Below are 27,200 nucleotides of genomic sequence, written 5' to 3'. Positions count from 1 at the left end.
TTTTTTCTGGCTTGGGGATTTCAGGTAGGAATAAGAGATCCTCCAGAATAGGGCTTTATTCCGGAGGATCGCGCCAGTCTGGACGCTCTTTTCTGGCTTTTCCCCAAGCCGGAAAAAAAGCGGTGGCCATGTTTATTTAAATCCCGCGGGGGATATTTAAATCCCCCGCGCATTTCCCTATTCCAAAGTTCTAAATTAGCATGGCTATTCCGAAGAAGGGGCCAGTGTGGACGTAGCCTCTATGTATATGCATTCAAATTGAATGAATGTATAATTATTTTTGTGCCTTCTGAACTGAATTGTGTATGCAAATTAGGTACACAATTGCACATCCAACTAGCCTAAAAATATGTGGTAAAAAGTCTCCTCTCCTCCCTCCCATTAATAAAAAATCTTCCCCTTTCTTTCTGTCATGCACATGCCCTGTGCAGGTATGTGCTTGTGCACACCTGTTCACTTAGCCTATGGTTAAAACTAGCGGTGGCTTAAGGAGAAAGCTCTTTGGATCTGGAAATCCCCTGTGAATATGGCAGTGACTGGCACATGCTCACTTTGACTCTCAGCCACTCTCCTCCCAAGCTATTTCTAAGTGCAAACTAGTGCAGATTAGTATCTAGAAGGGGGGTGGGGGGGAGGGTGGAGAGGGTAAAGCACATGATGAAATCGTGTGATTAGAAATGTGGGCTCCATTTAAGCAGCAGAGGGCTGGAGAGGTGCAGCTTGAAAGATGAGCACTCTGTGAATTGAGGGCATCTTGGGAGAAGTAAATCTGCTTCCTGCAACACAGACTGAGCACTGGCCCAAAGACCCCGGGTAAATAAGAATCAAACTTCTCTACAGGACGTTTATATGGTTGTGATTTATTGGTGCTCTCAAACCCTTTGAACCTTTGCAGTCCATAGGGGGAAATGGTGTGTTACGGGGGTTTAACTAAATAAATAAAGAATAGAAAGAAATACATGCCTATAGCTACAGGAAAAATGTATTGTGCTATTTGTTCCAAAAGCCTTGACATGTTCAGGGTTTTTTTCCCCCCGAATTTGATTTTTGTATAGGATTTTGGTCAGTCAGCCAGCACTGTAGGAAATAAAACAACTGTTTGACAGATTCTTGCTTCTCAGGCCCTTTCTTAACACCATGCTTCCCTCCACCCAGTAAAGAGAACTTAACGGCAGGATCCTGACGGGAAAATCAAACAAACCTGCCGAGCGTAGCTGAGGAGTAATAGAAAACTCCTTGGATCTCTTGGTCTTGCCAGTATAAGTTTAACACACAATCTTGTTCCTTTACTGCATGTCAGACTTCTTTTTCTGTTCTCTGCATCCAGTGTATTGTGTCTTTGATTTGTACTCATGTGACCAGCTGCTAGCTCAGACTGCTGGGGAAGGAGCAGAGATTCCCACCCCTTTTTTCATTGCTCCTCTAACCCTCAGTATGCTCCTCTCTCCCCCCAAGTCAAAATGTGTCTTACAATTCAAATTACATACTGATATTTTTTGTACACCAGAGCAGCTTGTAGCTTCAATCTCAGCGACTTCTTCATTGAAATTAACAAGGGAAACAACAAAACAAGGAGACTCCAAAGTGGCCTGAATTTTGCTCCATTGAAGTTAGTGACATAATTGCTTCTAACTTGAGTGGGACCAGGATTTCACTCTGAGTGCAGTGTGCTCCTCCTTTGTAACATACTGCGTCTGTTACGCCTTGCAAAATGCCAGCTGCCTTTGCAGACAGGCTGTAATGAAAATGTAAAGGTAGAGTATAGAGAAAACATCATATCAATTGCAAAGCTACATATCTCTCTATTACAACCATTGTGCTTGTTTTTTGCCAGTCATCTTGTGGGTGATTAGGTCATAACGCTTTATGTGTACTCACCTGTCTATGAGCATGAAAAAGTTATGTGATCCATGTATGTCTTAGGCATTATGATTAGAGCTGCTGGAAAGAATTTAATGCAGTTTTTTTCCCCATGAAAAAAATGACTTTTTGTTCCAAATGAATACTTTCACTGTTCATTTTAGCTGAATTTTTCATTTTCTTGAGAATTTCTAAAATTTTCCCATCTCATTTTGGTGCTACGCTGCCCCACCCCCACTTTCTCTCTCCTTTTTATCCCCTTCTTTTACACACTCCATCCTCCAACCAAAATTTTCATTAAACAATAAATTATATGGGCGTTGGTATGAAACTAACATTTCTCGAGAAACTTTTCATTTAAATATGTTTTTCCCCAACTGACTCTAATTACACACATATGTTTTGGGGTCTGCAGTTTGTTTGCATCTGTAAGTCAGGAATAACAAATTCAATGGGGTTACACAGTGTTGTAAAACTTGCGTAAGAGAGATTGAGTGTGAATGTGTTGGTCCCGTTGAGGGGTCCCATAAGGCACAGTGCAGAGGAAGTGATCCTGTATGGAGCAGAGTTCATGCAAGTTCTTCTCTCCTTTGGTACCCCCCTGCGCATAGCTCTGAGGCTTTGCTTGGGAGCCTGATACTATTTTTGAGGTGTCAGCAAAACTCCTAAAGTTTGCAGGAAGTCAAGGGTGGGCTGTGTAACGTGGTTACTGTAACTTCATTCTCCCAGGTTATTTCCAACCTCCGTTGTCAAGGAGCTGAGAGGAGCAAAAATGACAAGTCACTCTGACTACCATGTAACCCCAGAGCTCACTCAATGTACTATGGGGACAACCTATGGGAGAATAAATGCCATGGCAAGGGCTGAGATATAAATATAACTGGGGGGGGGGGGGCTCCTTGCCATTGTCATCTTGCTCTGCATGCATAGCTGCTCCCATGCCTCCTGTGTGGCAGGCTGCTGTGCTGTGATCCTCCTGCATCCTCTGTACAGGCTCTTGTCCAGTTTTTACTCCCATGCCTGGTCTTTCCAAAGTCAGCTTCTCACTGGCCACCTCCCTCCTGCTGCTTCAGTGCTCATGTGGCCCTTGGCCCTGTCCCTTTTCTGTCCTCACGATGTCGCATCCTTTTTCTTGTTCTCTCAGTGCTATGGAGTGCTCTACTCTCTGGGTCATACTGTGTGTTTCACTGGCCAAAACCTTTCCTTCTACTTCAGCCAGGGCTCACCACAGTGTTTTCATATGTAGTTGGGGGAGCCAAAGGGCCCAGGACTCCGGGCGCCATCACTGCCACAGTAGTAGTGGCCATGAGCCCCAAGCCCTTTTGACTTGCAGGACTCTGGATCAATTGTCCCCCTTCCCCGTGTGCAGAGCAATTGTCCCCTTTGCCTCCCCCCATCAGTGGGCCTGGTCTGGGAACATCTAGGTAAACATCCAGGTGGCCTGAGGCTGTGATGATACGATAGAGTGAAAGATGCTCCCCATGGCCAAATGGGTAAGCATGACATTAGGTCTAGAATGGCTTGGAGAGCTGATAAAAAGGCTGTCGATTGTCTTCCTCCCATCAGTTTCCCAATCAGATCTTTCCCCTTTCCAGTTGCAATCATTTTGCTGAGATTGGTGTGGACCATGCAATCAAAGTGGGTCTCAGTGGAGCTGGTGGTAGAACGCAAAGGGCAGGAGCAATAGGTTTGTTGCATGTTGTGTATAGGAGGCCATCTCTGTCTTGGGGAAGAGGAGGGTGTGGATAAGAGACAGCCCTGCCCTGCACCAGTGTTGTTAATCCGTAATTTCTGAAAGACAGAGACCTTCCTTTGATGTATCATTCTGCGTAGCGTACTCTGTCCTCCTCAGAACGAGGGAATGCGTGCTGGCAGTTAATGAGAAATGCTGGAAGCTGTGTCCCAGGAGATGATTAAACCCCATGAGCCAATTAAAAGGAGTGTAATTGTCCCTGCTGTGCAAGTTGTTAAACAAGCTAGAGGTTATTGTCCTTGCAGTCAACGTAGTGGAACAGCCAAGAAAAACCTACCAGGAAATCACTGCCAGGGCAGTTTTGCTTTGTCTGGTGCGTCTCTTAAAGAAGTGCAGGGCCTGTTTAGGAGGTGGTAGTATAAGGTGGTAGTAGCATTTAGGAGGTGGTAGTAACATTACTGCCCCGAGTCTGATTTCTGGGTGATAAGGACTTGAAGCAAAGAGCACCAAGAGAGGCTGAAAAACCTCTGAGGGGCCTGAAAACTGAGCTGCCTTGGTGATATAGGACGTATATCTTTCTATGCTTCTGAACATAATGGTCACTCGCCACAGGGAACTGACCATTCCCAGGAATGGTCACTTTGTGGAATGCCACTGACACACTAAGAAACCCAGATGCTCGGGTGATCTGAGCAGGACAGGAGGTTGGTGTCCAGGACTGACTCTGTTTTCATTCAAACTGCTGCGAGAACTTTCCTGAAAAGGTGAGCGCTAAAGCAAAATGCATCTACCGCTGTAAACTATTCTCTGTGCACAGCGTGTCCACAGACATGGAGAGCAATTGCATCAAATTTCTGTTAAACAATCAATCATTTTTTATTTATTGGCTCTGGATTTCTCACACACAATCAAGTGTTCACTATTTTTGGTATGAGCAGTATCAGATACTTCTGATTGGTCAAAATACTTGCATGCTAATGTTTCTTTTCCCTTATTGGCTGGGTATGCAAATGTAATTGTTCCTTTCCCCACCCACCCTGGTCTTCAGCCAGTAGAGAACCTGAGTGTTTCAGCACCAAAAGCATGTGTATCTTGAGCTGGAGAAGGAACTCTTAGCAGACTCTCACACCCTTTTGTATACCAGCCACGAGAGGGTGACATGGTACACTTGGCCTGTACATTATATTAACACCTCCAATGTGAATATTTACACCTGGGGTTTTAAAACTTAGTTTTGTAAAATCTTGTTCATGCAACACTGAAATCCCCTTTCAACAAACATTTACTAGTTGAATTCTATAGGATAAATATTTGGATAAATATTTGGGGAAAGTAAAACCAAAAAGGAAACAATCATGTGGGGGACGAATTTACTTAATCTAGGCATGAATAGGTGGAACATCTTCTTTCTTTAGTGAAAATCTAGATAGTTTTGCAAGATGGATGCAACCTGTGGGATCAGGCATGACAATCAGAATAAGATGCTGGGATGAGTTTTGTAGCCACTCCATGACCAGAATTCTCACTGGGATAGAGTAGCTATAGTAGATATACCATAGCTGTGGGGCTGGAGTCAGGTTGGGAAGGGGGAATCTTTGTTAGGCTGTGCACTCAAGCTTCAGTCTGTAATTAGGAAAATGGGTACGAATTCATTTTAAAGATAAAGAAAAATGTCCAAAGGGGAGAAGGACTCACAACAGCAAATATTACCACATTCGACCAAATTCAGCTTTGAGCTAAGCAGATGCAACTCCATTGATTTCAAAGGCTGCATTTGCTGTACTGAACCTTTCCAGCTTCCTAAAGAGGGGGAGGATCTTGTTGGAGAATCTTCATGGATCAGCTTCTCATTCGAGGTCACAGCCCCATCTCCTGTGCTTTTGTTTGCCATTATTTCAGGTGATAGATGCACTGTTAACTAGGAGCACTGACAGAGTTTGGAATGATGGGGGAACTGAGGCATATTGAACATGCTGCCACGCAGCTAACTCATGCTAATGTTCAATAATCCAATCCAGCTGCTACTCTCTAATAGTTGCAGGCTTGATAGAGCCCCCTCATTGAACTGGTGTGTTTCTTATGGGCCTGCCCACCCATCCTTCATGAATTTTTATTAAGCAAAACTGTAAGCGGATTGATTTTTACTCCTGTATTGCATTTTTATTTAATTCCTTTCAGTGGTGGAGGCTCCATCATGTTATCTCAGTGTAAATCATGCCAGGGCAGCATGCCAAAAGAACAGAAAGACTCCAGGAGTATACTTGCATCCAGTGTAAATTTCACTCCTCTGACCTTTTATTAGCAGAGATTCATCGATTATTTATTTTTTATGTTGGGTCAGACCCTAACAGCCCTTCTTTTAAATAAGGGTGGAAAGGCTCTTATTTTTCTTTCAATCTGGTAGAGAGATAGTTTGGGTCGATTTAGGTAAGGCTTTATCTGCCTGGAGTTCACAAGGACCAATGGGAACCAAGGAAAACATTGATTTTACTGGTTCCTTCATAAAAGCCATAGCTGGATGTGGGGTAGCAGGAAGCGTACAGAAAAGGAATGAGCAGAATCAGGACTGTCAAGCTGTCTACAGTAGCTTGCAAATGTGAGTACCAATCCCAGGGCAGAATGTTACAAACCCCAATAGGTTGTGTGTTCTATACTTAGGTTTCACCAACCAAATATCAGCTGTGAACTCCAAGCACTATGGCAGCCTTAGTATGGGGTCACAGACAGTCCACTTGGGTACTCCGATCTGTCTTGCCACCTAGACAAGCTCACTTATGTGATAGATGGTCCTTTACACCAGAAATCATAATACTCAGGTGACTCCCAGCACCAAAGGACCAATCACTTAACCCAGGTTAACAGTGCCTCAGATCTCATACCAAAGACACCACTTATAGCCAATCCTAAAATACACTAACTAAAGATTTATTAAGTAGGAAAAAGAAATGTTTACAGAAGGGTTAGGCTAAGGTTCCAATAGAAGCTGCTGTAATAAACAAGCTCTAAAAGTCCTTTAGAGCTAGCCTAGGCCAATAACTGGGGTTCTCTTGCTTTTGCTCAGGAAACATTGCCCCTTGGGCTATGTCTACACTACAGGGTTTTTGCGCAAAAACCCACAGAGCATCCACACCGCAGCATGTTTTTGTGCAAGAAAACTTACAGTAAAATGGCAGAACAGAGGGCTTTTTGCGGTGTAGGTTTCCTCTTTCTACAAGGAATAACTCCTTTTTGTGCAAGAGTTCTTGGGCAAAAAAGTATGTGTGGACGCTCAACAGGGGTTTCTTGCTCAAAAAGAGCCTATCAGAAAAAGCACAGGTGCAAAAGCACAGGCACTTTCTTGATCAAGAGTGTCCATGCAGTGTGGATGCTCTTTTGTGCAAAATCACTTTGCTATTGCGATGTGCTTTTGAGGGGTGGATGCGCTTTTGCGCAACAAGTTTTCGTGGAAGATCTCTTCCGCGAAAAGCTTCTTGCGGAAAAACCCTGCAGTGTAGACATAGCCTCGAAGTTCAAGCAGTTCAGAGAGAACAATTTCTTTTTGACGAGGGTTTTTAGTTCCTTCCCCTGGAGTTCAAGCTGATGGGATATCCACCTGAGGTCTCCCCTTCATACTGGCAGAGGAGCAACAAACAATGTATTTGTTCTTTAACATTTCATAGTGGCTCTTTGGCTTCCAATGGGCCCTCTTGATTGGACCTAGCCAGATTCGTAGGAAGCCAGAATTTCTACACTAACGTTCCTTTCCTGTTTGTTGACTAATGTGATCACAGAGGATTACAGTATCAATGCTTAATATATCCTGATAACATGGGGTACAAATGTTTTCTAGGTAGGATTAATACTGGCTGCATCCTACAAGCATTTCCTAAATGCTAAGCACATTCTTATAAACTTAACATCTATTTTAAGAAAACTCACCTACAGGTGAGTCAGACTGGTTTCTACCAATGTGTTTGTCAGTGTTCAATGAGGCCTAGGGACCTTGGCATGAGCTGGAACATTTTTTCCCTACCAATTTTGTCATTTATTGCTAAGCAGAAGCTTCTGTGCCATTTCTAAATAGCGAGTGCCTTGTTTGAGTGGCCTACCTGTCTTTTCCTCATTCAAGATACTACTACAATCTGCTACAGGAGCATTAGCTGTATGTACAGGTAAGTAGGCAGCAAGCAGACCGGATGCCAGTAGATGTCACTCAAGAGCATGTAGCAGAGTTCCAATGTATTATAGGACCAATAAGATTTCTGGTGCAGTGCAAAAGGCTTCCTTTCTGCTGCTCTTTATATCAACTCTTAATAATGTCAGCTTCCTCCGCAACTGTTTGGTACAGTGCTCAGCAGGAGGGGTCACATTCTTGGTTGGCCTCTAGGTGCTACCTTAGTGCAAATGATTAAAATAAAGAGAAAGAGAGAGAGAAAGAGAAGGGGAGAACCCTTTCCCTCTCTATGCTGTGCTCTAGTTTTGCTGAGTTACCAGGCTGTATACTCCTCTCAGGTCTTGTTGTTATGTCCTGTCCATTCTTGGTCTGGAAGCTCCTTAAGAAAGGTTTCATATCATTTCGTGTTGTGAGGTGCCCAGCATGCTTTTGGGAGATGTAAGACATCACGTTAATAGCCACAAAAAGTAAAATGCAACTAAATAAATGTTTTCAGAAGTTCTTTTTGTCTCAGGTAGGGGAGATAGATCCTGCAATGGGAATTGCGGGGGCAAACCCTGACACTTCTGCAGTTTGCTGTTGACTTCAGTGGGTTTCTCTGAGGCCATAAGCGTCCACAGTTGGTACATCCTCTTGCAGGGTTGGAGGTCTTAACGTCCTCCTTAGGCTTCTCATGTTTGAGGGGAAGGGGGGGGGGGGAAGGAAGAGGGGTTGAGGGAGGGGAAAGAAGAGACAAATCTTGTGCTGCTCCTTGTAACTCTTGAGTTACTTCTGAAATAGAATGGCGAGCAAGCAAACATGAATATCTGAATCAAACCTCCACAAAAGATTAATAACCATCAATTGTTGTGTCCTTGGAGAGATGTATTTCTTTGCTTTTTGTTTCAAAATCACAATTTAGCAAAACATTTGCACTACTGTGGACATCTTTTATACTTTTTTTAAATATCCAGGGCAAAACAAAAAACTCACGGGCAATTCTGTAGCTGATCTATAGTGAGTAATATTCTGACAAAAAATATCTGTGGACATTTCTAGTGAGCTCTCAGAAAGTCAAGAAAACAGACACAGAGCAGCAGATTTCTGCATGTCTAAATTGACATCAATGGAGCTGTGCCAATTTTACACCTGGGTCTCTGGCTGTAATGTGCTGTCTCTCTATTGCCACACAGGGTAGGGGGAGAATCAATTTATCTTTACTGAGGGACAGAATCAGGAACAATATCTTACTGATTAATTGTTTCCTAAGTTTTTAGCTAAGGTAAAGATTTTCAAAAAATAAATAGTGATTTTTTTATAGTGTCTGAGTTTTTGGCTGCTCCTCTGGAAGTGCACGTTAAAGGAGACTGAATTTTAGAAATTACTGAGCACTCCCTCCACCAAAAAGATCTGCCCCCTTTAATATGTGTAATGTATGGTCTAAAAAATCATTTTTGAAGACCTTGGCTTAGCGGCATAAATTAAAAACACTTTTAAAAATATTACTTAATATTCTCCTAACCAACTTATTTCTTGATATGTCCTGTTCATTTCAAACAGACACATTCATCAGTGTCTCAAACTGATTAGCCAGAGATCTTGCTGCGTGTTGGAGGGTTTGCAAGAGAAGAATAAAGCTGTAAACAAGAGGATCCTTAGTGGTGGGCCTCACTTGACCTGTCTTGTCCTGGTAATGGACAAATTGCCATCCCCAGTCCAAACAGATCAATCTAATACTGAATGCTGTAGAGGACTATTCATTTAAAATATGAGATGATCATATATTGCAAATGTTCCCAGTTCAATTTAGCAATTCTTGGAGGGAAAATAGAGGCATTAGAATTAAAGAAAGAGAGAGAGAAAATATTAAGAGACTTTTCTTCTGATTTATTACAAGCCCAGAGACAAAAACAGTCCATCTCAGATGGGCTAATGAGCTTGCCGTTTATGGTTGGTGAAGGTGGAGGCAATGTTTCTAATGGGAGCCATGGCATTAATCAGAAAACAAAAGTGACAATCTACAAACCTAATGACATTCCAGATGATTTGATTATAACATGATGATTGTTTAAAACTGTCACTTTTAATTTGGTTAAAAGAAATAATACGAGATGGAGCCATAACTTAGTGATCTTCAAAGAATATCTGAAACATTAAGGAGAAGAGTCTTAGGCCATTAGAGATGCTCTGCATTTAGGGGACATCAGAGTAAGAGAAATGGATTGACCTAGTCCATGGTAAATCAAGTTGGATGATCTTAAAGTGTCTTGACCCTTTCTTAACCTTGTGCATTGCTGGAGCTTTAGAATGAACTCACCACTTTCACCCCCCAAGAGCAAAACTCAATAACTAGCTGGCTAGGATGGAAGAAGAAAATGTTTCTAATGATTAGAGCAAGGGACAGTGAGTCAGAAGTTCTAGGTTTATGGTCTTTACTCTGTCACTGAGTTGCTGTTTGACCTTCAGCAAGTCACTTACTTTCTCTGCTTCTTGACCCCTTTGTGTTAAAAGATGTTATATTTTCCCTTCTAAGTCTTGAGGTGTAAGTGTCTTGGGCATGTCTATGCTAGAACTTTAAGTCAACCTAGATGGTAAAGACACAGTATGCACAAAAGCAAGGGCATGTCTACACTACGGTCTTAAGTCAATCTACATAAGGCTGACACATAGCCACTGTGTGTCCACTCTACCTTTCTGTGGGTGATGCGTGTCTTCACCAGGAGCATTTCCACCAATGGGGTGGAGAGCTTGAGCTCTCAGCTCCACATGCAGCTCCCTGCTGAAAGCCCAGCCCCCACCCCAGGTGCTGATCTCCCCACTGGAAGCGAGAAGGGAGCAGGGAAGTGAAAAGCCCCAGAGGGCAGCTGGGCTCCCCGACGGGTGCTGCAATGGAGCTGAGGGCCCTGGCTCTTGGTTCCCCACAATTGCCCCTGCTCAGGCAATGGAAGCCCTCCTGATGAAGGTGTGCACCACCGACAGAGGTGGCCTCAGTAATTGAGGCTCTACCCACCTTAACAGGCCCATTCATTTTCTTTCTTTGAGTGACCCACAAGCTTGGATCCATTGGCTTGGATCTCTCCAGCAATGTATTGTGGAATTAACTTGGAAAGTCTAGCTGTTTAGTTTGGATTTTGAAGCCATCTGCACGTATGTTGTCTTTCCAGTCTCTTGTATCCACATAATCCTACAGTCTGGCAAGCTCCATAATAAATCCAGACAGATGAGTGTGTGCACCATCTTCATTAACATGACTGTGCAGGCTAATGATGACCCCCCACTGTTCTCCGCTTGTTTTCTGTTGATTGTTATGTAATGTTTGGCAGCAGGAGGTAAATTCTTCTCCAATTTCGAGACCCGTTACAGCATGTGAACCCCACTGTGGGAAGTCACGGTGATTGAGCTTTCGAATCAGGTCCCATGCTGATAACTATAAATCAGGCCTATTATGTACTCCAACCCACAGCCGGAAACCTTCAGACGGGATGTGGCACAGCGGAGTCTTGGAGCTGCATGGGAGTTTATTTTGTAACTCTCAACAGTTGCATCCTTGAGGGGCTGTTTGTTAATGTGGTTGGGTATTTGTGCTCATGCAGATAAAGGGTGGCAGCTGTTTTGAAAGCTGAAAGTCTAGTTGATATAGAGCATCAGGCTTTGGGGTCACTCCTGATCTGCATGTATGATTTTCCTCTGTTTTGGTGATGCACCAGGGATGGTTGAACCTCCAGATCTAGGAGCACTGGTAGCTATAGAGACAAGGCTTTGCAGAGAGGAAAAAGGGTTGTAACAATTCACATCTATTATGCACACTGGGGCATGGGAGCCCACTCACCAGTGGGTGACTCATACTTGGTTGCATAATATCAGTGTAGAAGTAAATAGGATTTTCACTTGGCACTTGTTCCCAGCCCCTGTGATCAGGGGCTCAGAAAGATGCTCCTTGACAAGTGTGTTGCATTTTAAAGCACCAAAAGATATCTGTCTTTAAAGTATTCCAGGCAGCTTGCTATGGGTGTGCTAGTGAAGGAGAGTGTGTCTATAATCTTCCACACCCTTCTTGAATCTCTTGCACAAGTACAAAGCGCAGTGGCAATCTGTGATGTAGGGGAGGACAATATGAACTCACAGGGGGTATGTCTACACTACCCCGCTAGTTCGAACTAGGGTGGTTAATGTAGGCAACCGAAGTTGCAAATGAAGCCCGGGATTTGAATTTCCCGGGCTTCATTTGCATCTTGTCGGGCGCCGCCATTTTTAAATTCCCGCTAGTTCGGACTCCGTGCCCGCGGCTACACGCGGCACGAACTAGGTAGTTCGGATTAGGCTTCCTATTCTGAACTACTGTTACTCCTCGTGGAACAAGGTGTAGGAAGCCTAATCCGAACTACCTACTCCGTGCCATGTGTAACCGTGGGCACGGAGTCCGAACTAGCGGGGATTTAAAAATGGCGGCGCCCAGCAAGATGCAAATGAAGCCCGGGAAATTCAAATCCCGGGCTTCATTTGCAACGTCGGTTGCCTACATTAACCACCCTAGTTCGAACTAGGGTGGCAGTGTAGACATATCCAGGGTTAGCATGACTAGTGCTCGTGTTCTTTCTTCAAATGCTGGATAGTTGGGTGCAGTGGGAATGGTGCTGCTAGATGTCCTGTACTTCATTCACACAGTTGGGTTTGATACAAGATTCAGCTGTCAAACGATTTTTAAAAAATAATCACAATTAATTGTGAGATTAAAAAAGTTGTTATTAATCACAGTTTTAATTGCACTGTTAAACAAGAATAAATACCAACTTGAATTCATTATTATTTTGGATGGTCTCATATTTTGATAAATTGATCTCAACACAAGTCTACAGTGTTCACTTTATATTATTTTTCATTACAAATATTTGCACTGTAAAAAGTAAAAGGAAGGGTGTTTTTCAGTTCACCTCATGCTAGTACATTGCAGTACAATCTCTTCAACAGGAAAGTGCAATTTAACAAATGTGGATTTTTTTTACAGAACTGCATTCAAACAAAATAGTGTAAAACCCTAAAGCCTACAAGTCAAAGCATGAAGGGCTATATGAGTGTTTCACATATCTGGCTCATAAATACCTTGCAAAGCTGGTTCTAACAATGACATGAAAATGCCTGTTTTCATTTCAGATGATGTTGTAAATAAGCAGGCAGCATTACCTCCTATAAATGCAAATAAACATTTTGTCTTAGCCCTGGTCTGCACTAGGGAGTTATTTCAAAATAGCCCCCCTTATGTCGAATTAATAAGTGGAGCGTCCGCACTACCTGTAATTTCAAAATAACGGGCTAGTTATTTCAAAATCTGTACTCCTGCTTTCCTCAGGGAATAACGCTAATTTCTAAATTGTTATTGCTAGTGTGGATGCTCCAGTGCTGCTAATTCGAAATAATTGGCCTCCAGAGCCTTCTCACAGTACTGTGGCTACTCCTGCCAGCTCCACTGCTCTCCTTCTCCTGTAGAGCTTAAAACTGCAGGCAGCAGGGCTTCTCACACATGGCCAGCTCTGTGCCAAATGGCAGCATCTGAAGGAGCCATGAGTGACCCCAATGCTGGAGAGCTCCAGCCTGGACTGGTGAGGAGATCCTGGACCTCATCGTGGACCTCCTACCTCCACGATCTTTGCACCAGAAAGTGAAATGTGGATGTGTATGGCCAGCAAAGGCCACAACCAGACCCTGGACCAGGTCTGGTTGAAGGTCAAGTTGCTCCAGAAGGCCTACTAAGGGTCAAGGAGCAGAGTGGTCACTCTGGGGCAGCACTACACACTGGCCACTACTTCAAGCACTTAGATGCCATCCTGGGAGGGGAGCTGGTCTTCTGTCACCCTGTCATTATGGAGTCCAGGAGGGACATGTCTGGCATCAGTCTCCAGAAGGGCAAGGTTGCAGACAAGGAGGAAGAGGAGGAGAAGGCCAGCCAAGTGACCATGCCCACCATCCAGGACATGCTCCTCACCCTGGAGTCAGTCCCTCCCCTCCCAGGATGTCTACAAACCTTCGGACGAACCCGGAGAAGGCACTTCAGGTGAGTTCTGTAACTTTCCTTATATACATGCGGCAGCAGACAATGGACTGCGAGGTGCTGCATGCTCCTCACTTGGCCTGGGGGCCGCACAACAGCCTGTGCATGTGGGTGCACATGGAGTGCCAGTCTGGAGCACTCAGCACCATGATGCTCTCACATAGGATCCTCTCAGTCCATCTCACAAGTTCCTGGAGAGGCCTGCCTTACTCTGGCCTCTGTGGTGGGACACCTTCCCATGACAAGCCACTACCAAGGAGTCTGGGGTCATGGAACCACACAGCAGTGGAACCGCACACAGCACAAGGTCATGCCCACGCTCAGACAGCATTCGCTCCTGGTCAAGTGTGGCAGTACGGAGGGGGCTGATCCCATGCATGGGAATCTGTCGGGGGGAGGAAGTGGACAGGAACCCAGTAGCACTGTCCCTGGGAAGCAATGTCTGCTGCTCACATACACCTCCCCCAACATCCAGCCCCCAGCGGGCAGGGATAGAAGCTCTCTTTCTGCCAGTGCCAGGCCTGGCATGTATGGGGCACAGAAGGAAGCTGAGCTGCCTCATCCCCCCCCCCCCCCCCCCGTCCTGCCTGCAGGCTCCTGGCCTGGTCAGCACATTCCCATGCTTGCTTGTCTCCTGGACTTGGGTGTAGCCATGCTCCCCTAGGATGTCTGTGCCCTGGAAGGAAAGTGCCTGCTGGTTAGGTAACATATGGCCTTGCTCAAAGCACATTGCCATCATCTGAAGCATGACCTTCGATGTTGGCTCAGAGATTAGGGCTAGGCTTCATACACAGAGTCTCCTAGGATGACTGCCCTTGTAGCTTATCTTCACAGCTGGGCCAGCTATGAGCTTGGCACGTCTCTCACCTCTACACCATCTGCACAGCTCCCTGGGATCCACAGGTGGAAAAGAATCTGTGAGGACCTGATGCTGGAGCAGATGGCCTGCCAGCAGTCCCTCATCCGGGGGCTTGAGGAGGAGTGTCAGGAGCAGGCCACTGACCAGGATCAGAGGAAGGTAGCCTGGGACCAGCTAGCATGCCAGCACAAGGCCATGTGCTCCTCCCTGACCTCAGTGATGGAGAGCATGGCCTTGTGCATGGAGTGGGGCACCAACCACCTCCTCACCCATGGCTTCCCCTTCTAATCCTCCCCAAGGCCACCAGGGCCCCTGAATATGTGGTGCTGGCACCTCTCAGGCAGCTGAAGCCTCCTGGCCAACCAGAGGCAGGCGCCAGTCCTAGCCCCATCCCTGAGCCTCCCTCTCCACTCCTTCTCCCTCCCCTCCCCCATTCCAGGTTCTTTCCCCAGTCCCTCCCCTGTTGTATACCCCCCCAATAAACAGTCCTTTTGTTTCAGAAAAGGCTTTATTATTTCAGGGGAGGAGAGAGGGAAGGGAGGGCAGGGGGAGATAGGGGTGGGGGAGGAAAGGCACATGCATGGAATGCAGGGGCTCCTTGTGGAGAGTCACGGGGTGAGTCTCACATCTGGCCTTGGATGAAACCCTCCCTTAAGCCCTCCCTGATCAGCACAGCTCCTTGACGTGCTCTCCTGATGGCGGTGATGTCAGCTGCTTGAATGCCTGTTCAGCCTCTGCCCCCCACCCTGGCTGAAAAGTCTCCCCCTGCTCTCACACAGGTTGTGGAGCACACACAAGGCTGACATCATAAAGGGGATATTGCTCTTGCTGAGGTCCGGCTGGGTGAGGAGACTCCTGAACCTCCCATTTAAATGGCTCAATGCACACTCTACCCCCATGTGGCATCTGCTCAGACTGGCGTTGAAGTGCTTCTTGCTGGGGCCAGGCTGCCCATGTAGGGCTTCATGGGCCAGAGGAGTAAGGGGTAGGCTGCATTACCCAAGATCACTATGGGCATGTCCAACTCCCCAACTGCACCATCAGATTCAGGGGAAAAAAAGTGCCATCATGCATCTTTCAGAGCCGGCAGGAGTTGCAGAAGATGTGAGCGTCATGTGCCTTCCCCAACCATCTAATGCTGATATCAGTGAAGCATCCCTTGTGATCCACAAGGGCCTGCAGCACCATGGAGAAGTCCCCCTTCCTGTTTATGTAGTCTGAGGCATGGTGGTCGGGGGCCAGGATGGGGATGTGTGTATTGTGTATGACCTCCCTGCAGGTGGGGAAGCCCATTGCGGCAAAGCCGTCCATGATGCTGTCCACATCCCCCAAAGTGATGACCCTCTGTAGCAGCACCTGGTTGACGGCCTTCGCTATTTTGATGAGCACATCCCTGACTGTGGATTTCCCCACGCCAAACTGGTTTCTGATGCACTGGTATCTGTCCAGCATGGTGAGTTTCCAGAGCGTGTTTGTCATGCACTTTTGGGTCTCAGTCGGGTTTGTCATGCACATGGTGGGTCTCAGTCGGGTGTCTTGTTGCCTGAGAGCAAGGGTGAGCTACTCACAGATCTCAAGGAAGGTGGCCTTCTGCATGCAGAAGTTCTGCAGCCACTCCTGGTTGTCCTACACCTGCAGGACAATGTGGTCCCACCAGTTCGAACTGGTCTCCCACCACCAGAAGTGGCGTTCTGCGGTGTCCTGGGGACTGAGGAACATACGCAGCAGCAGGAGCACCAGGATGTGAGTGATCTGAGTAATCAGGGCCTGTGGTCCAAGCAGGTTCATGTCCTATTGGAGCAGCATGTGGGCATTCTGAATGAACTGCGCCATGAGGCACAGCACGAGCCAGCCACCCGCTGCCACCCAGCCCTCCGCCTCTTCCCAGGACCAGGCTGGCAGCTCCCAGGAGCCTGCTCGGGGCCATAAGAGGCGGGCGCCCACCTGGTCTAGTGCGGAGATTGTGGACCTCATCGAGGTTTGGGGGGAGGCCTCCAACGTCCACGACCTCCGCACGAGGAACAGGAACCCGGCTGTCTAGGGCAAGATAACTGCCAGCCTGGCCACCAAAGGCCACATGCGAACCCAGGAGCAGGTTTGCATGAAAATCAATTTGGTCCAGTGAGATCCCCGACCCTGAGCCCTGAGCTTAGGACATAAGAACATAAGAACGGCCGTTCTGGGTCAGACCAAAGGTCCATCTAGCCCAGTAGCCTGTCTGCCAACAGCAGCCAACCCTAGGGACCCTGGAGGGGATGGATCGAAGACAATGACCAAGCCATTTGTCTCGTGCCATCCATCTCCAGCCTTCCACAAACAGAGGCCAGGGACACCACTCCTACCCCCTGGCTAATAGCAGTCCATGGACCCAACCTCCATTACTTTATCTAACTTCTCTTTAAACTCTATTATAGTTCTAGCCTTCACAGCCTCCTGTGGCAAGGAGTTCCACAGGTGACTATGTGCTGTGTGAAGAAGAACTTTCGCTTATTAGTTTTAAACCCGTTGTCCATTCATTTCATTTGGTGTCCTCTAGTCCTTCTATTATGGGAACTAATGAAGAACTTTTCTTTATTCACCCTCTCCAGACCACTCATGCTTTTATAGACATCTATCATATCCCACTCAGTCTCCTCTTTTCTAAGCTGAGAAGTCCCAGTCTCTTTAGACTCTCTTCACATGGGACCTGTTCCAAACCCATAATCATTGTAGTTGCCCTTTTCTGAACCCTTTCCAAGGCCATAATCAGTTTTTTTAGGTGAGGAGACCACATCTGTATACAGTACTGAAGATATGGCGTACCATAGTTTTATACTTCCCCTCCTCCTTCTTCCCCTGGCTTCCCCCTCCCAGCTCCCTACTCCAAGGTTTCCCCCTCTCCTCTTCCACCCTCTCTCTTCCCCTCTCCCACCTCCTTTTCCCAGTCTCCCCAGAGGTTAACCCCCCCCCAGTTTTGTTAAATAAAGAGAGTTTCTATATTTGAACATGTGTCCTTAATTTTTACATCAGGAAGGGGGGCTAGGAAGGGGTAAGTGGAAGGAGGTGAGGGAGGAATGGAGCACGAGCCCCTGATGGGGAGGACTGGGGTAGCTCTGTGGGCTCCTCGGGGTGGAAGCTCTCCTGCATGGCCTCCTAGATCCTGACAGCCTCCCGATTGACCCCCCCGGATGGCAACCTGCAGCAAGTGCAGCCGGGCTGATGGCCGAGGGCACTCCAAGACAGGTCTACTTTGCTGTCCTTAATCGAGGTAGACAAAGGCATGTAGATTTGTTTGTTCAGCAAAGGTAAATGAAGCCGCGATTCAAATGATCGTGGCTTCATTTACATTTACATGGCTGCCGCGCTGAGCCGACAAACAGCTGATCAGCTGTTTGTCGGCTCGCCGCTAGTCTGGACGTTCCCCCTGTCGACATCAAAGCCCTTTGTTGGCAGCCCTGGTAAACCTCATTCCACGAGGAATAACGGGGCTGCTGACAAAGGGCTTTGATGTCGACAGGGGGAATGTCCAGACTAGCGGCGAGCCGACAAACAGCTGATCAGCTGTTTGTCGGCTCAGCGCGGCAGCCATGTAAATGAAAATGAAGCCGCGATTATTTAAATCGCGGCTTCATTTCCCTTTGCCTACAACCCTCATCTACGTGGCTCCATCGCGGCTTCATTTGCCTTTGATGATCTGTCTAATCTACATGCCTCTGACGACAGAGGCATGTAGTCAAGACACAGCCTCAGTGTGGACATGATATTTTGAATTAGCAAAATGCTAATTGAAATTAGTTTTTAGGTCTAGATGCACTAATTCGAATTAGCTTATTTCGAATTAACTAATTCGAATTAAGTTAGTTCAAATTAGTGCTGTAGTGTAGACATACCCAAAGTTAGTTATTTCAAAATAATTTCCTAGTGTAGTGTAGACATGCCCTTAGTGAGTGGCTGAATGAGAAGTAGGACTGAGTGGACTTTGTTTTGGTTTTGAGTACAGTTATGAATTTTTTAAAAAAAAAGTTGTACATTAATAAGTTGCATTTTCACGATAGAGATTGCACTACAATACTTGTATGAGATGAATTGAAAAATGTTTTGTTTCTTTTTTACAGTGCACATGTGTAATCAAAATAATATTGCGAAGTGAGCACTATACGTTTTGTATTCTGTGTTATAATTGAAGTCAATATATTTGAAATGTAGAAAAACTTCCAAAAATAATAAATAATAATAAATAATAACTGTAAATAGGTATTCTATTAGGCTATGTCTACACTGTAGGTTTTTTGTGGAAGAGGATATGCAAATGGGACACTCATTTGCATATCTTCTTCTGATCCTTTTTGTGGAAGAGGTTTTTGCGATAAAAAGCCCCCTGTAGATGGGGTCATTTGTCGGAAAAAAACCCTTTTTTGCAAGATCCCTTATTCCTCGAAAAATGAGGTTTACAGGATCTTGTGAAAAAGGTTGTTTTCCTGACAAATGACTCTGTCTACATGGAGCTTTTTATTGCAAATACCTCTTTCACAAAAAGGATCCAAAGAAGATATGCAAATGAGCACGCCATTTGCATATCCTCTTCCGCAAAAAACCCATAGTGTAGAATAGCCTTAGGCTGTGTCAAGACAGTCAAATCAGCCACTTTTCTAGAAAAACCTGCCAGCTGTCTACACTGGCCGCTTGAATTTCCGCAAAAGCACTGACTTCCTACTGTAAGAAATCAGTGCTTCTTGCAGAAATACTATTCTGCTCCCATTCAGGAAAAAGTCCCTTTTGTGCAAAGCTTTTGCGCAAAAGGGCCAGTGTAGACAGCTCAGATTTGTTTTCCGCAAAAAAGCCCCAATCGCAAAAATGGCGATCGGGGCTTTTTTGCGGAAAAGCGCGTCTAGATTGGCCCGGATGCTTTTCCGCCAAAAGTGCTTTTGTGGAAAAGCATCCGTACCAATCTAGATGCTCTGTTCTGAAAATGCTTTTAACGGAAAACTTTTCCGTTAAAAGCATTTCCAGAAAATCATGGCAATCTAGACGCAGCCTCTGTGTGTAACTGTGTTATTACAACTGTTGCAATTAATCACAGCTTTTTTAATCGAGTTAATTTGTTTTGCATAAATTGCATACGTGAAGTGTGATTAATGACAGCCCTAATACAAGAGTTATGGGACAAAAGTCTATGGCACGTGTTATGTAGGAGATCGTCACCTAAAAATCTATGAATCCTAGCTTGCTTCCTGCTCATTCTTTAGCTCAATCTTTTGGCAGGGCTTGCTTGTACACATGCAATGTACACGTTTCACTTCCCACTTTACATTTTAGATTTTCTCATGAGACTTGCACTTTCTCCAACATGAGCAGTCTGAATTGTGACATTGCTTTGGGAAAAATTTCTAATGATTTAGGCCACGTAATATGATTTGAAGCATGGAAAGAAACTAGCACACAGTAGAGCTGATTTTTGCTGTTGAGGAAGAATGAATAGTGGTAATTCTGCGTTGGTGAAATCAACAGGTGTTACCTTAGCTGCTATCTAGAGGCCCTATGTAACTGTTTCTATATTGTGCTCTGTCCCCATCTTGTGACAAAGGTAGCTGAGCCGGCTGCAGTCTTAGCTGACAGACTTGGCTCTCTTAGCTCAAGTAGTAGAGAAGTGGTGAGCAATCAGTGGCCCATTGGGGGATTCCTGTGCACCACTTTTTCTCCCTTCCCCCATGCTTCTCGCACACTTGGCATCCTGCACTTACTTCTCCTCCTCCCTCCCAGGACTTTGGGATCACCATAAATCGGCCGATTCACACCCCATCCCCACTCCTCCTCCTCCTTGCCAGAGCTTTAACTGCTTTGCAGTGTTCAAGCTCTGAAAGGGAGGGGAAGAGCAGGGATGCAGCGCAAATCAGCATCTCTGAAAATGCTGGGAGGACAGGGCAAGAGCAGGGATGGAACACCATTGGGAGAGGAGGTAGGGAAGAGGCTGGGCAGGCATTTATATTGTAAAGTAAGTGTAAATGTTTTTTGTGTGTTTATTATTCCAAGTTGATGCCAGATCTCTTAATATATGAATGATTAAAGCATTGCTACTTCTTTTGAACTACTCAGCATGCCATATATTCATGTATTTCACCTTATTCTTGGGGTTATGGTTAGTGCACATGACCGATTTCAGTTTTGCAGCCTATGGAGATGAAGCAGGGCCACTCATGCGGCCTGCTCACTAGCCTTGGTTGCCCTGTGCTGTACTAGAAGCTCTTGCATTTAGATCCAGAGAGGTGCAGCATTTATACCTATACCGTATGCCGTTGTTCATTGGGGTGAGCTCCTGTTGATGTCGGCGGGGCTTTGCCTAAGGGCTGAGCATAACGAAGAAAGTCAGCATTTGGCCCACTGAGAGGCACAGCATGTGGTAAACCTTGTAGGTTGGTTGTGAGGCTTAATTAATGTGTGTGTAGCGCCTTGAAGCTGTGTGATGAGATTTTCAGTTGGTATAATTTTGGCATGGCTCCACTGAAGTCCTCAGAGCTATGCTGACGTATACAAGCTGAGAATCTGTCTTGCAAACACTGTCACAAAGCAGTAGCAATAAGTGAATGAAGCAGGTCCTATTTGAAGGTTATGCACAGATATCATAAGAAAAGAGCTGACCGCTAAGTATACCTAAATAGTTGAGTGACAGGGCCTTGAAATAAAATTTCTGTCTTATTCCTGTTTAATAGTCAAAGATTAGCAAGCATGCAGGTGGAGATATATGGTCTAGACAGCATGTGATGGGCTAATGATGAATGTGAGCTCGAGAGGGGCTTCAGATTTGTGTCTCACATGCATAAATATCACATGTGGCTTGACAAGGACAGTGGAGGTCACTGAAATGTATGTGCTCACATTCATGGCCGTTAGAGAGTCAGTAGTACACGAGCAAGTTCCCTTAGGAAAGCATGGTCAGATGGTATTCCCAGAAGCCTTTTCCAGCTGACATGAGTTTTTCAAATCCATCCTAACAATATGCTTTGATTTTGTGGAGCACATAATATGTTGATAAGCATTGAAATGTTTCTAAATCTCTCCTCCTTTACTACTTATTTCTTTTTCCCTTTTCTTTTTTGCTCCATCCCCTCCACCACAGTGTTAATATTTCTTACTCTTAAAGTTAGAGGTGAAAAAGACTCATTAGTTCATCCTGACCTTTTGTGTGAAGGAGTATTCTGTTTGCAGTACATTTTAGTGCCTTCTCAGTTTAATTTTGGATCCCCTTCCCCCAAAGAAATTGAATTACAGTAAAGTTAAGGTTGTAGGAAGATATATCAGTAACTTTAGTGTATTACTTTACAAGATCATAAACTTGTTTTAAAAAAGGAAACTTTGTCTTTCAGAAACCCAGGAACTGCAAAGCTAAGGTTGTACTTCTCAAGCAAGGTACCCAATTGACCGTAAACGTATATTTTCTTAGTTTCTGAGGGGTTCTTAAACACTTGTGGTTGCAAGGATGTCATGTTAACATCTGAACTTGGAGACAGGAAGAGAAGACAGTCCTACTAATCTCTCAGAAGTAAGCAATCAGTACTGGATTATTGTTTATCTTTTGTCATTGGCCATTAACAAACAAAATCATTAATAATTAAAACTGTCTACCAAGATCAACCACAGGCTCTGTGTGTGTGTGACTGCCAGACTGTAGGATGTTGTCAATTAATGAACATTTTCCTGCTATTTTTTTCAAAAATGGCATAATGAAAACAATTGTCCAAAGGTGTTCAAAGTAGCCACAGCTGTTGTATGTCATCACACCCGGTGGATGCCTAGAAGTGTTGTTCCAGATGGAATGCTTACTTTTATTTGTATCACTTCTTCCATGATCCTCACAAGTTGAGAAATAAAGGCCCACTATTAATTCTGTCCCATGCAAATTAATAGGGCTCTGTACTGGAAGATCCCACTGCAGAATTGGCATCTGTTTTTTGTTTCTGTTTTGTTTTGCTCATAGGCCCTTGTCTGAATTAGTCTTTCCTGATGTAGCCACGTGGGACCAAATCCCAATGCACAGAAATAAGATAGAGCCAAGTCTGACCTACCACAATTAATTACCATACTGTAAATTGCAGTGGTGCCATGTCTAACTTAGGAGTATGCACAGTATTGTTCTAGTAACACTGGTGCATATTTTCCTAGCATAGAGAAATGAAGATATCCCAAGTTGTTCCCATTGCTCTTCAAGGGTGAGGCAGAATCATCACAACACTTGACTACATTTGTTTGCATGTAAATACTAAAGGTTTTACTGATATTTTTGGTTGCCTGGGATCCATTTTTCACAACTAAGCAGACAAGAGAAGTACTTGAATGAAAACACAATTCTGAAAATGATTGAAAGCACCACTGCTGGCATGATATGTGTTTGTTTTTTGGTTTTGGTTTAGGTCAGAGTTTCCTAGTGGAAGTCTGTTTTCCTGGCCTTCTCATGTTCCAGTCCACAACACAAACATTCTTCAAAAACCCAACATTTATTAAGTAAGGAGGACTGCAATATCAATGGGAAGTTATCATGCAGTAACCTTCTATTGATCTGTGTATCATAAGTAATGAAATCAATGGAAATATTATTTATTAAACATATTGATTAGTGAAGGGGAAAAATCTTGAAAACGAAGAAGACCAGTGTTTTCAAAGGATGTAGCTGGGAATCCTTTCTTAATGGTACCAGAAAAATAATTGCAATATGAAAATCTGAAGCCTTTTTACTAAGCAACATAAAATTATTTACAGCCAGGTGAAATGTTCATGTCATTATTTAAATCCAATCTCTAGTCAAGGGTACAAATGTTTTGGGTAGGGATGTCCAAGTGTAGACATTTACACGATTAATCGATAAGCCTAGGCTATTTATGAAATAAATATAGGAAAAACAACTATGTAACTCTAGTGACATGACTTTGGATACAGAGATCAGTCCCCAAATAAGTCTGTGCCTAGGCTTATCAGTTAATCCTGTTGACTACATTCATTCTTCCCCCTGCCCCGCGGCCGCTATATCAGATCTGCCTGCTAGAGAGGCAGCAGTGCAGAGGGTGAGCAGGCAGGCGGAAGCCAATATGTGCAGGACTTTTAAGGTGGCTCTCCGCATGTGCCAACTCTGTGGATCTGCCTGCCTCCACCCTTGCCGCCTCCTACGGAGGTCCTGAGGGAAGCCGTCTTAAAACAAACTGCCCCGGCCCATGGTGAAGTTATTGATAGTAAAGCCATTGATGACCAATTTTTAATGGCGATCACACTGTGATAAATAAATCTCTTTGAATGTATTTGGCATCAGGTTTAATCCTCCACTCACTGTGTAGAATTACGTGCAAAACTTCCATTGACTTCTATGGAAGCAGGAACAGGCCCATATTACAACAGTGACTTCAAATAGAATAAGAACTGGCCAGTTCCATGCTGGTTTAAAGTCAGTGTGCATAGGATGCATCACAATGTAACAAACAGAGAACAATGCTATTATGTTATGGGCCCAAAGATATTAAAGCTGCTGAACAGTGATTTCCTTCAATAGTTCAAATCATCTTGGCACTGCACCAGTTCCTAGGGAAACTGTGCAAGGGTCTAAACTGGCTGTATGGCTCAAAACAGGTCATCATTCTTCTAAGATCTGGGTAAGAAGCCAGTTCAGGAAACCTGAAAAATTTTGAGCAGCCACCCTGTCCTCCTTACTGAAAAACAACTCGTTGGAAAGCTCATCACATACAACAGTGTCTGTCCATTTATTTCAAAAGCACGAATAGTAAAATCAACATAAGATGTTGTCAATATAGTGTTACAAAGCAGAATGAAAGGAAATAGGTGACTCAAGGACCAAAAATTTACTGGTTTACATAAATAAGAATACATATCTATTTAATTTATGAAATAAATATAGGAAGGAGAGTTATGTAGCTCTAGTAACATGACTTTGGCAGGCCTAACTATAGCCAAGTGTTGTTCTTTTTCGTACATAGATAGGAAATCTGAGTCATAAAAGATTGAGCTGCTCAAGGCCACAGAGGGGAACTAGAATCAGGGTTAGGATAGGAAAGTGGGATTTCTTCATGACCAGGCCTGTGCCTGAATCACTGAAATAAATCTCCATTGATTGAATATCTGTGGAATTGCCCTCACCTGCCCCACAGCTAGATGTGACCTTGGTGACTGGTGAAATAATGTCACACTTTTACTCAGTAGAGTGTCTTTATATATGTGGAATGATAGTAGGGCCCTATTTAGAGTTTAATGACAAGTGCGACAATTTTTTTCCAGAGAATTTCTAACATTATCCACACAGGAAAAGGATTTTATAATGGTTCCCTCTGCTGATAAAATGTCACATTTGTCATGCTCAGATAGCAGAGAATCAATCCTCTGGCTACTCAAGGTGAACAGGTAGTGATGATAATAATCACTGAGGCACAAAAGGTAACATTTTCAGTGGTGCTGAAGTGACTTAGGATCTTGTCAGTGAAAATCAGTGAATCTTAGGTTCTTAAGAGCCTAAGTCATGTTTGAAAATTGATCTTAGGCTACTACATCTCTTAAGGTTAGAGTTTCAAAGGTAATTAGATAATAAAAGCTGTAGCTAAGTATCTAACACAATTTTCAATGGATGTTAGATACCTATCTGCATCTTCAAGTGCCTAAATTCTTTTAAAAAGTGACCTTTTGGCACTTAGGAAAATTATAGCCAGAGAGATTAAGGACTCAATACACTGCCTGCAGGAAAATCAATAAGAGTTTCCCTATTCACTTCAGCAGGAAGTTAGTTGGGATTGGTCCTGCCTTGGGCAGGGGGCTGGACTTGATGACCTCCTTAGGTCTCTTCCAGCTCTAGGATTCTATGATTTGGATCCATCCCTGGGCCACTTGTCAGTGGTTCAAACTGGAGCTCCATATCAGATGTAGCAAAAGAATCCAGGGGTTCCTGTGGCTAAGGTACAAGACTACACCTCGGTCCATTAGTTTGTCTTTTACTCTGAATTATCTTCCAGAGTGGAAGGCTATGTTGTCCAAAGTTCCTCAAAAACGTTTTTAAATGTAATTTTTAAAATTAAGGTGCCATATAATGAGAGGAGTAAAATTAATCTAAGCTGAATGTTCCTGGGCCACTAAATGAATGTTGTGGACCAGCATTGCACAAATGCACATCCTGACCTTAGGTGGGTGAGGTAATATCTTTCATTGGACCAACTTCTGTTGGTGAGAGACAAGCTTTGGGTCTGAAGTTTTCAAACTCTGTATAGTTTGAAAGCTTTTCTCTCACCTACAGAAGTTTGTCCAGTAAAAGATATTACCTCATCCATCTTGTCTCTCAAATATCCTGGGACCAATATAGCTACAACACTGCATACATACTGACCCACAGACCAGATTGGTCTTATTGACTCACTAGAACTGAATTTGTACACATTGTGGTTTAAACATTGCTACTTATACAAAGGCTGAGATCAGAATGTCAAATACCAAAATTTTCTTTTGAAATCCCCGCAAGAAGGGATACATGAAATCATAGACAAGAGCAGTCAGGCTGAATCAGATCACAAACTAGTGCAGCATCTCTGAATTGCCTTTGTTTTATTCAGCTCCCCTAGGCAGAATAACTAAAGCCTTTTAAAATAGCATTAGACATTTTCTTAAAATTGGCTGATTTCCTCCCTCTCCCCCACCAAAAGACAGTTATCTTTGAAAAGCAGGATTTCTAAGCTTTGCAAGATGCTCCTTTTTTATTTTCTGAATAATTATGAGAAATTGGACCACCTATGAATTTCCTCATATGATCCAATCCAAGAACCTCTGTGGACCCGTTGGCTGTGTTTACATTGGCAAGATTTTGCGCAAAAAAGATTTTGTACACTGGCCGCAAGTGTTTGCGCAAGAACACTGACGTTGTAATGTACTAAATCAGTGCTTCTTGCGCAAATACTCTGATGCTCCCACTCAGGAATAAGCACTCTTGCGCAAGTATTCTTGCGCAAGAGGCCAGTGTAGACAGGCAACGTTAATTTCTTGCGCAAGAAAGCCCGATGGCTAAAATGGCCATCGGAGCTTTCTTGCGCAAGAGAGCGTCTACACTGGCATGGATGCTTTTGTGCAAAAACACATCTCTTGCACAAAAGCACATGCCAGTGTAGACGCTCTCTTGCGCAAATACTTTTAACAGAAACACTCTTCCGTTAAAAGTATTTGCGCAAAATCTTGCCAGTGTAGACGTAGCCAAAGAGTATACTCCAGCCCTTTGTATAGGAAGAAGGAAAAGCCACGTTACAAATTTGTTTAGAAGTTTAAATGGTTACGTTTCAGAAGCCACAGCCTGGGTTAATCTCTCTCCACATTTAAAGACACAGTGAGGCACTAGTGGTATATTTGAAAATTGTGTTGGAATTGTACATTATCACTTAAATTTGTATGGGGTTTCTTTGTCCTTCTTGCAGGCAAGAGGCTCTGTAATCAGAAGATTCAGTTTGCAGCCATGTAGCCTGGAGTAGGTGGCTTGAGCTGTACCTCGCTGCCTTTTAAGGAGCATCCTCTTTTGTGTCTTTCTATTTTGGGGTTCTTGTGTGTTATTCTGAATTCTAAGAAATAAAGTAGTGTTCTGATGCAACCTGACTGAAAAAGTGTTTCTTTT

General features: G+C 44.3%; 1 long non-coding RNA gene across 1 annotated transcript; it reads left to right on the top strand.

The window, feature by feature from the left end:
* The first annotated feature begins 649 nt into the window (after nucleotides 1–649).
* Nucleotides 650–23,174, top strand: LOC142818862 (uncharacterized). Its single transcript, XR_012896559.1, has 3 exons — nucleotides 650–813; nucleotides 21,931–21,973; nucleotides 22,975–23,174. It is a non-coding gene; the product is annotated as an uncharacterized LOC142818862 (long non-coding RNA).
* Nucleotides 23,175–27,200: the final 4,026 nt, after the last annotated feature.

The sequence above is a fragment of the Pelodiscus sinensis genome, chromosome 18, assembly GCF_049634645.1.
Source record: "Pelodiscus sinensis isolate JC-2024 chromosome 18, ASM4963464v1, whole genome shotgun sequence".
NCBI lineage: Eukaryota > Metazoa > Chordata > Testudines > Trionychidae > Pelodiscus > Pelodiscus sinensis.
Note: the sequence above shows the minus strand (reverse complement) of the source record. Positions and strands in the feature narration are given on the sequence as shown.